Genomic DNA, 10,000 nt, shown 5'->3' on the forward strand with positions numbered 1-10,000 from the left:
GGACGGCATAGTAACCCTGCCTGCCCTTTGGGAAGGCTGTATATAAAACATGACTTAGGTACAATGTAGCGGCTCCATCTGCACAAGGCTGATTACGTGTTACGTATGTTCACTCCAGTGGGACTGTGTAATTTCCCATTTCCGAGACCTTTCCCGTAATAGCAAAACATCTAGGGTCCTACCAAATGAAATACCACAAGAGTCATATCACAGAACACAAAATAATCCTTATTTAATACGTTAATTAATGAAATGCGGTGAAATTCAGAAGTAGCAACTACTCTTTTCTAACACCAGAAAGTTGGGAGGTGAATTTTAACAAAATAAGAGTCCTTCAGCGCTCTATTTAGTTGAGATACTAAGTGGTTGTGGTTCTAGCTTGTATGATATCCTGCGTGACCCCCCCACCCCCACTATAATGTGTGGTTTGAAATATATTGTGGTTTATTTTGTAGTGTTTCGTAACGTAACTGATTTTTCATTACAGCATTATTCATTCATTATCTGTAACCCTTATCCAGTTCAGGGTCGCGGTGGGTCGAGAGCCTACCTGGAATCATTGGGAGCAAGTCGGGAATACACCCTGGAGGGGGCGCCAGTCCTTCACAGGGCAACACACACTCACACATTCACTCACACACTCACACTTACGGACACTTTTGAGTCGCCAATTCACCTACCAACGTGTGTTTTTAGACTGTGGGAGGAAACCGGAGCACCCGGAGGAAACCCACGCAGACACAGAGAGAACACACCACACTCCTCACAGACAGTCACCCGGAGGAAACCCACGCAGACACAGAGAGAACACACCACACTCCTCACAGACAGTCACCCGGAAGAAATCAGTCACCTGGAGGAAACCCACGCAGACACAGAGAGAACACACCACACTCCTCACAGACAGTCACCCGGAGGAAACCCACGCAGACACAGAGAGAACATACCACACTCCTCACAGACAGTCACCCGGAGGAAACCCACGCAGACACAGAGAGAACACACCACACTCCTCACAGACAGTCACTCGGAGGAAATCCACACAGACACAGAGAGAACACACCACACTCCTCACAGACAGTCACCCGGAGGAAACCCACGCAGACACAGGGAGAACACACCACACTCCTCACAGACAGTCACCCGGAGGAAACCCACGCAGACACAGGGAGAACACACCACACTCCTCACAGACAGTCACCCGGAGGAAACCCACGCAGACACAGAGAGAACACACCACACTCCTCACAGACCCACACTCCTCACAGACAGTCACCCGGAGGAAACCCACACAGTCACAGGGAGAACACACCACACTCCTCACAGACAGTCACCCGGAGGAAACCCACACAGTCACAGGGAGAACACACCACACTCCTCACAGACAGTCACCCGGAGGAAACCCACAGTCACAGGGAGAACACACCACACTCCTCACAGACAGTCACCCGGAGGAAATCCACACAGACACAGAGAGAACACACCACACTCCTCACAGACCCACACTCCTCACAGACCCACACTCCTCACAGACAGTCACCCGGAGCGGAAATCGAACCCACAACCTCTAGGTCCCTGGAGCTGTGTGACTGCGACACTAACCTGCTGTGCCACCGTGTCGCCCACTACAGCATTAGTACTGTTCAAAATTAGAGTATGCTCTTAAATAGGTTTCATTCTCCATCTTACTTCAGGCTTCCCGAGTCAAGACCTGAAAGCCTCATACAGTCATAACAGTTGTATGTTACGCTTCATTATGATTTGTAGTTAGTTTGCAATGACTGTGTGAACTCCTGTTCACTGGAGGCGCTGTTTCACTACTTTCACACAGAAATAAACCTGTTCTGTACCTGAAGAAGAACTACAGGAACAGTGCTGTAAACTCTTGAGGGAGAACCTCATGCAGAAGGATAAAATTCTGCAACTTCTATTATTTTGGAGCTTACGCTTAGGCTTAAGGTTAGTCTAATGTTGAATGAGGAATGGACCAATAGAAATGCTCCAAAATTACTTCCACTGAATGTTCCTTCTCCTGTATTTTTTTTCTGTGGACAACGTCATTGTCCACTTTCCTGATTCAGTCACTTTACTCACTGCTTCTCCAGATGTAGCTGTTCTGTACTGACCTCTGTTCCCAAGGAGATGACCCAACTGCTGAGGAAGATGACGATCAAAAGTCAAAGAATAGCAGCATTTGTGCAGCTCTTCCTCTCTTCACACAGTAGGAGACCAACAGTGTCAGGAGCTATTGTTGATAAAGGTTAACAGCCTTCGGAAAACACACACACACACACACACACACACACATCAGAAATGAGTCAACTTAGTCCTGACGAAGAAAAAGTGGACCAATTCAGACAGTAAAAAGAATAGCTTTTTTACCTTAAACAAGGACATGAAGTGTCTGGATTTAAACCCCCACTGTGAAGCAGTGCCATAATATGACTACACAAGATATAGTGCCCCATACTGTTCAAATCTTAATAGTGAGTGGAGAGTCTTTGTGTGTGAAGGAGTGACTGAGAATGTGAATAAATGTGTGAATGAGTGATGTTCATTCATTCATTCATTGTCTGTAACCGTTTATCCACTCACACACCTACAGACATTTTGAGTCGCCAATCCACCTACCAACGTGTGTTTTTGGACCGTGGGAGGAAACCGGAGCACCCGGAAGAAACCCACGCAGACACAGGGAGAACACACCACACTCCTCACAGACAGTCACCTGGAAGAAACCCACGCAGACACAGGGAGAACACACCACACTCCTCACAGACAGTCACCCGGAGCAAACCCACGCAGACACAGGGAGAACACACCACACTCCTCACAGACAGTCACCCGGAGCAAACCCACGCAGACACAGGGAGAACACACCACACTCCTCACAGACAGTCACCCGGAGCAAACCCACGCAGACACAGGGAGAACACACCACACTCCTCACATACAGAATTCTTACAGATACAGAACTGTAGAGCTATGAACACGGCATGAATTTTAAAAGTGTCACTAATGATAGCGATAGTCCAGCCTATCTATCTTTTTTCTTTCTATTATTTTCTCAAATTACTTTGTCCATTTTAATTTAGTGTATTTGAGTTTCACCCTTATTACTTTTTATTCTTTCTTTTTTTTCTGTTAAAGGCTGTGTGTAATGTCACCTTGTTGTGCAGCACCAAAACTGAATTTAACACATACATCTGGGTGTCACATACACACACACACACACACACACACAGAGAGAGAGAGAGAGAGAGAGAGAGAGAGAGAGAGAGAGAGAGAGAGACTAATGAATAATGAAGGAAGTGTATCTCCGTTAAAGGGCAGATTACACAGCAGGTAATCGAAGATAAAAGCCAATCGTCCAGTATCTGTGTGGGTTGGAGATTTGCAAACAGAATTTCCAGCTGATACAGAGCAGGAAGACACTCTTCACCTCGACCAGTTCACCTCCAGTAAACCTCCATCTCCAGAGGACATTGGTTCACTTTGAGTGACAGAGTGTTTCCTGTTGAATCCAGCTCCTGTTCCAGTCATTTACAGTGCGGAGTAGAATAAGAAGTGATCTCAGCTGACCTTGTTCCGGTGTTGCAAAAGACGGCTGACCTCAGCAGGTGTTTAAAAACCAATCTGCGTCAATGGTGACAAATAAAAGTAAACACAAGCGGACAAACTCATAAAAGCACAATGAGGCATTAACGTGTTATAATAGACCTGATGAGTGTGATTTCCCCTTCGACACAATTAAGGACAAAGGATGTGAAACACTTCCCTCACTCTGGTTTGGTTTTCAATTTCTGAGCCTTGGTTTGGTGTGTATCATGGCTCTGATTGAGGAGAAAAAAAAGGATTTTTTTTTTTATCTGTAGTGATGCCTCAACCGTCCGAGTCGAGGTTTTGGAGACATCTGTTCTCTCATTCTCTCTGTCTCTCTGGGTGCAAAGGACAGCTCTCCCTCTCTCTCTCTCAGCACCAGCACGATGACAGTTAGTGTTCTCCTCCAAGCGTGTAGAGCTGTCCAGTTTGTGGGAATTGAAAACAAAGCAGCAGTTTCATACGTCACTCCCAGGTTGGTGAGAGGTTTAATGAGGGAGTCTTGGTTGATGTGCAGTTGGTTAATGTAGTCGTCCACTGGATTTGTGGGTTTGAATATTCATGAGTTTGAAGCAGGAATCAGTGGAAATTACTATCTAATACACATTAGATATTAGATAACGAGGTGCAATAAAGTACCAACTGTCATCACGTGTAGTGCTCCTGGTGTTTTGGAAAGTGTTTCAAGACCAAAACAAAGTCAAGATCTTACCAAAAAAGGGTCAAATTCATTCATTCATTCATTCATTGTCTGTAACCTCTTATCCCATTCATGGTCATGGTGGGTCAGAATCACTGGGCGCAAGGCAGGAACACACTCTGGACATATATAGGAAATATACAACAAGGTCAGCTTCTGCAGTTCAATAGTGAATGGTTTTACTTATTTTGTGCATTAAATAGTATTAAGAGTTAAGGTTTTGGGGCTCCCCAGGTCCCTCTCGTGGAGGGTGGACTGTACTCATAAATTCTTTTAACTAGAGCATTAAAGGCTAAGCACCACTTAATGGACCTCCATGAATATTCCACATTATTGTAGTTACTGACAGATATAAGTATGAATTAAAATGAAAATAGCAGCTTAATTTGCTTTAAAACCGACAATTTTATTAAATTGACGGAAAAACCCGAGCTCGCTACGGAAATTCTTGAACGCGACCGTGACGTCACTGGTGGACAGCAGCTGAACAACGCCGCGGTAAAACACCGTTATGACCGACTGTTATGACAGTATCTAGCTAAATAACCAACATTATTCATGACAATAGCCTAGCAATAAGCTAAACTCAAATGTAGAGGTACCGTTATTCTTGTAAATGTGATCGAAGTCGAACTCGAATTCATCCGACACTATAAACCTCCGTAATGCAGCTACGTAGCCGAGTATAATCTGAGCCACCGAGTTTAGCGAGTCAAGCTAACGCTAACTAACACCAACTAAAACAGGCGAAGTGAGTGTCCTTACCCTGTTTACCTCCATGTTACAGAGGCTCTTGAACACCTTTCGTTGGTGTCTTTACATGCCCAACGGTCTTTTTAACCTTATTCCTTGAATTAACATGTTTTCTGACTATCAATAAACACAAGTTAGGAACTCAAATTCCACTGTATTTATTTGTTTGACACTTTCATAGAGCTGCTGCTTAGCCTTTAAGAGCTCGTTGTATTATGTTTAGTTAGCAAGACTAGCATAGCTAAGTCAGAGGATGCTAATCGCCACAACAAATCTGGATATGCTCAATACAACTCTCCTCTGTCCTCTTTTAATCAAATTTGGGGACAGATGTCATCCTGACCCATGATCTCAAGCAGATGCAGAACAATGTGAACATTTTATATAAAAGTACACTCTGTGCTTCATTCTCTGTTCTCGCTAACGTTCATTAGCCCACGCTGATGTCAGCTCAGGCTCCCGTCTATTTGGAGAGTTACGGAAGGTATGAAATTCCTGCTGGGTTCCGCTAATCTCATACTTCCCTGGGAAAACATTCCTACAGCTCCCAAGAGAATATGGCCCTTGCTCTGAGATTCGGCACAAAGCACTGTGTCCAATTAGCATTAGGCTAAATGAAATAAACGATTGTACAAATATTGGCCTCTCCTTCCTGAGAAGGGAATATAATGTGCCTTTAGTGCTCTTTTAAACCACTGTGGTACTTTTAAAAGTACATGTGTATGTTTGGTACTTGTAGTGACACCTGTACCTGTGACCTTTGACCTGAAAGTGCAAAGATCAATGGCTAACAATAAGATCAGACTGAAAGACAAGGCTGTGCATAGTTGGTATATTCTCCTGAAATGGGACTCACAAGCAGTTGCACATGAGCCTAAGGTCACAAGGTTCAAAGTGACACATGCACAGTGTAACTGCAGTCGTGATGGAGCACCATACCCCACTTTTTGGATGAGTAGCATCTGCAGCAAAGCGGACAAACTCCCTTTTAACACCCTTCCAAACACTGGAAGAGAACACGTTTTTTAAATAAGATATATATACTACGCTACACCGCTAACGCTAACAAAACCAGTGTGAAAGCAGAAAGTCAAAAGTGTTGCTAAAAGGCTGTAGTTCCCATTATTACAGCGTTAAAAGCTCTTCAGTCCAGTAACGATTTTACAATATGGCTGTCATCCAAGTATGAATTATATGCAATTTCCATAAAATAAAAGAGGCCCAATAGTAAAAAATCAGTATATGAGCTGTAAATGATTTACAAGACAAGGACATTGTTTCACTCAATCTTCCCGTTTGTGTCTGACCGTGAAAAATCAGTGAAAACCCAGCTCTTTAATTAGGAGCGACAGATGAAAGAGTCGCTTTAATAAAGCGCGCCTTACAGCGCTGAGCGTATGGAAGGCTTTCTTTAGAACCGCAGTGGGCTTCCATCCAGTGCTGATTTATGATGAGTCATGTCTTTTAAGCTGTTGTTCAAATACACATTCGCTGACTGGAGCCAGGGAAGGATGCTTAAATGTTGATGGGAGAATTCCACAGGAATAAAGTCCTTTCAACACTGCCCTTACTTATTAACTGATAAAAATGGCTCATTCTCTTTTACACAACTAGGATTAAAGTGCAGTTAATGGTGGTTGGGGTCTAGATCTTCTGCAAAACTCTGAGTCACACTGCCTGGCCAATACAGTCACATTCTCTAATATTTTGCACCTGTCGCCTATTGTATCAGCTCCACTGACCGCATATGTTTACACTGCTTTACTACAATTACAGACTGTAGTTCATGTGTAGCTCTGCTAACACCTCTTTCACTCTGTTCTTCAGTGGTCAGGACCCTCACAGGACCTGTGCGTGTTGCGCTGGGATGAGTGGATCAGACACAGCAGTGATGCTACAGTATTTGAACACTCCACTCTGTTTAGACACTCCTACCTCGCTGGTTCACCTTGTAGATGGAAAAACAGAGGCGTTCAGCAAGGCGTTCCCAGGCCAGCCGGGAGATATAATGGCCTCCTTCCAGTTGGACGTGCCTGGTATACCTCCAGTGGTAGGTGTCCAGAAGGCATCCTGATCAGATGCCCGAACCACCTCAACTGACTTCTCTCAACGCGACGGAGCAGTGACTCTACTCCGAGCTCCTCCCTAGTCACTGAGCTCCTCACCCAATCACGGAGAGTACACTCAGCGACCCGTCTGAGAAAGCTAATTTCGGCCGCTTGTATCCGCGATCTTGTTCTTTCGGTTATTACCCAGAGCTCATGACCATAGGTGAGAGTGGGGACGTAGACTGAGCGGTAAATTGAGAGCTTTCTCTTCAGCTCTCTCTTCACCACAACGGCGCGGTACAGTGACCGCATTACTGCAGGCGCTGCACCTATCCTACAGTCAATCTCACTATCCCTCTTCCCATCCCTTCCTGGATCAGGGCCTTGTCGTGGCTTGTGTGGTCTCATGACCTCCAGGGCTATGTCGTCGGGAGCTGTTAGCTCCCAGTAGGGTCTCCCATGACGAACAGGTCTGGAGTGAAGATCCAGACAAACATGATCCAAAAGCATCCCTATGAGTACACCCATTAAAACTCAGTGTACCCTGCCCAGGAGAGGGTTACCGGGAACTACCGCTGGAGCCAGGTCTGGGGTAGTGTCCGATGGCGAGCGCCTGGTGGCCGGGCGGCCCACGTAACCCGGCCGGGCTCAGCCCGAAATGGCAACGTGTGAGGATCATGTGGGCTCACCACCCGCAAGATCCAGAGCAGGGTTGCGGTGTAATGCCCATCGGGCACAGAGCAGGGGCGAAGGGGCTTCGTGGGATAAGTGATACTGAGGTGTTTAAAAACTCCAGCAGCACTGCTGTGTCTGATCCTCTCTTTGAAAATGAATATTAGAAAGTGGTGGAAAAAATAATGGATCATTTTATTTCAACACACACTAACAACACCACAATATCAATGCCACTGCGGTGCTGAAAACCCACCACCCGAATCCTCTAGCTCTAGGGGTCCTGATTATTGAAGAAGATTATCTGTAACCCTTATCCAGTTTAGGGTCGCAGTGGGTCCAGAGCCTACCTGGAATCATTGGATCAGTGCAAGGTGGGGATAACACTCTGGAGGGGGCACCAGTCCTTCACAGGGCGACACATACTCACTCATTCACTCATACCTACCTACAGTCACCCGGAGGAAACCCACGCGGACACAGGGAGAACACACCAACTCCTCACAGACAGTCACCCGGAGGAAACCCACGCAGACACAGGGAGAACACACCAACTCCTCACAGACAGTCACCCGGAGGAAACCCACGCAGACACAGGGAGAACACACCACACTCCTCACAGACAGTCACCCGGAGGAAACCCACACAGACACAGGGAGAACACACCACACTCCTCACAGACAGTCACCCGGAGCGGGAATCGAACCCACAACCTCCACAAGCTCCCCTGGAGCTCTGTGACTGTGACACTACCTTCTGCGCCACCATGCCGCAATGTTTTCATGAATATGTTAGCATTCCTTGTTTGACCACTGCTGCGTTTCTAGTAAGAAAAGAGGGCAGTGTTGATGGATACAGAAGTCATATTCAGGTCAAGACCATATCACACCAACACCATTTTGTAATATTCATCGTCTATCCTTTCATTAGCTCTGAATGGAAAAACTGGACTTATTGCACGCTCTGACCGCTCATGTTCTGTGTGAAATGCTTTGGTGTGTCTGTTTATTGAACACATGCTGTAATGCCGTCCAATGCTGTTCCACTGCGCACACATTCGCATTAAACACATTTTTATAGCGCCATCTGCCAAAAACAATCCCCTCCAATAATACTCCTCTGTCCAGCTACATCAAGACACAGTGTCTCGCCAGGTCCTAGCACAATGAATTCCAGCAGCCCGTGCTAGAGTTAGACAACAATTTAGCATTTCTTGCCTCTTTGTACCCAGCAGGGCACTGCGTGTTGCCTCTTCAAGCCCCGGGTCATTTGCTCTCTCCAGCTTTGCCTCTTTATTGCTGGCAATTATGCACACACCAGGCACCGTGAGCTTCATAACTCGCTTTAAATGGGGTTTGTGTGGCCTGCACTTTCTCTCTGGCCTCTCCTGTGTCCTCTCTGAAACATTAGCACAAGAGAATAAAAGCGCTATACCATCACAAGGCCTTGGGTCTGCATTGCCGAGCTCCAGCAGGCAGCTCTATAAAAGCTAATTGGCCCGAACAAAATCTTGAAACATGGTGCCCCGAGACCTGTGTAGAACTATCATATTTTTTTTTTTGTTGCTTACTCAGAGAACTCGTTCTTTCTCTTTCTCAGAGAAGTCTTTCCATCTGTTTGCCCTTCTGCATTCCTCCTCTGTTTCCCTCTCTCTCAGTGTCTCTCCAATGGAAAATTCTTCTCCAAGAATATCCTGTTAATGATGGGCAGCAAAAGAGAACGCCCACAAAAGAAAAGACAATGTTATGGTGAAAGCCGGGCCCTTACTGACATTCCTTGAGACGCTTTGTGAAACGTCTGTCTGTTTTTATGGCCATTGCCGATCTCTGAACATGTGCTGACATTATTTGTAATGATATTGTGAGCAGACGTTGTGTTGGCATGTGGGCAATAAAAAGGGTGTGTCCAATACTGAGGCTATGAAGGTCCTCATTGGGAAAAGTAGTCAACAGTACATTCCTGATGCCAATGATGCCAAACTGTAGCTATGTTTCAACGTTGAAAAGTGTGTGGCCTTCAAATGTACCTCGATGTTAGATGCTAAGAAGCGCTTGGCACCTTATCTACTTCACGAGTGTGTAATAATAATAAAAAAAAATAACACTTTGCTGCTCTCCATTCTGTTTGCGTGCTGGACACCAGTGTGGTGTGTTTAGAAAGTCCCGGTGTCTGTAAATGAATGAAATGATTAACTGGCTCGACCCGGTATGCTAGTCTCTCTCTCTCT

Source organism: Hoplias malabaricus, chromosome 14, assembly GCF_029633855.1.
Source record: "Hoplias malabaricus isolate fHopMal1 chromosome 14, fHopMal1.hap1, whole genome shotgun sequence".
Classification (NCBI taxonomy): Eukaryota; Metazoa; Chordata; class Actinopteri; order Characiformes; family Erythrinidae; genus Hoplias; species Hoplias malabaricus.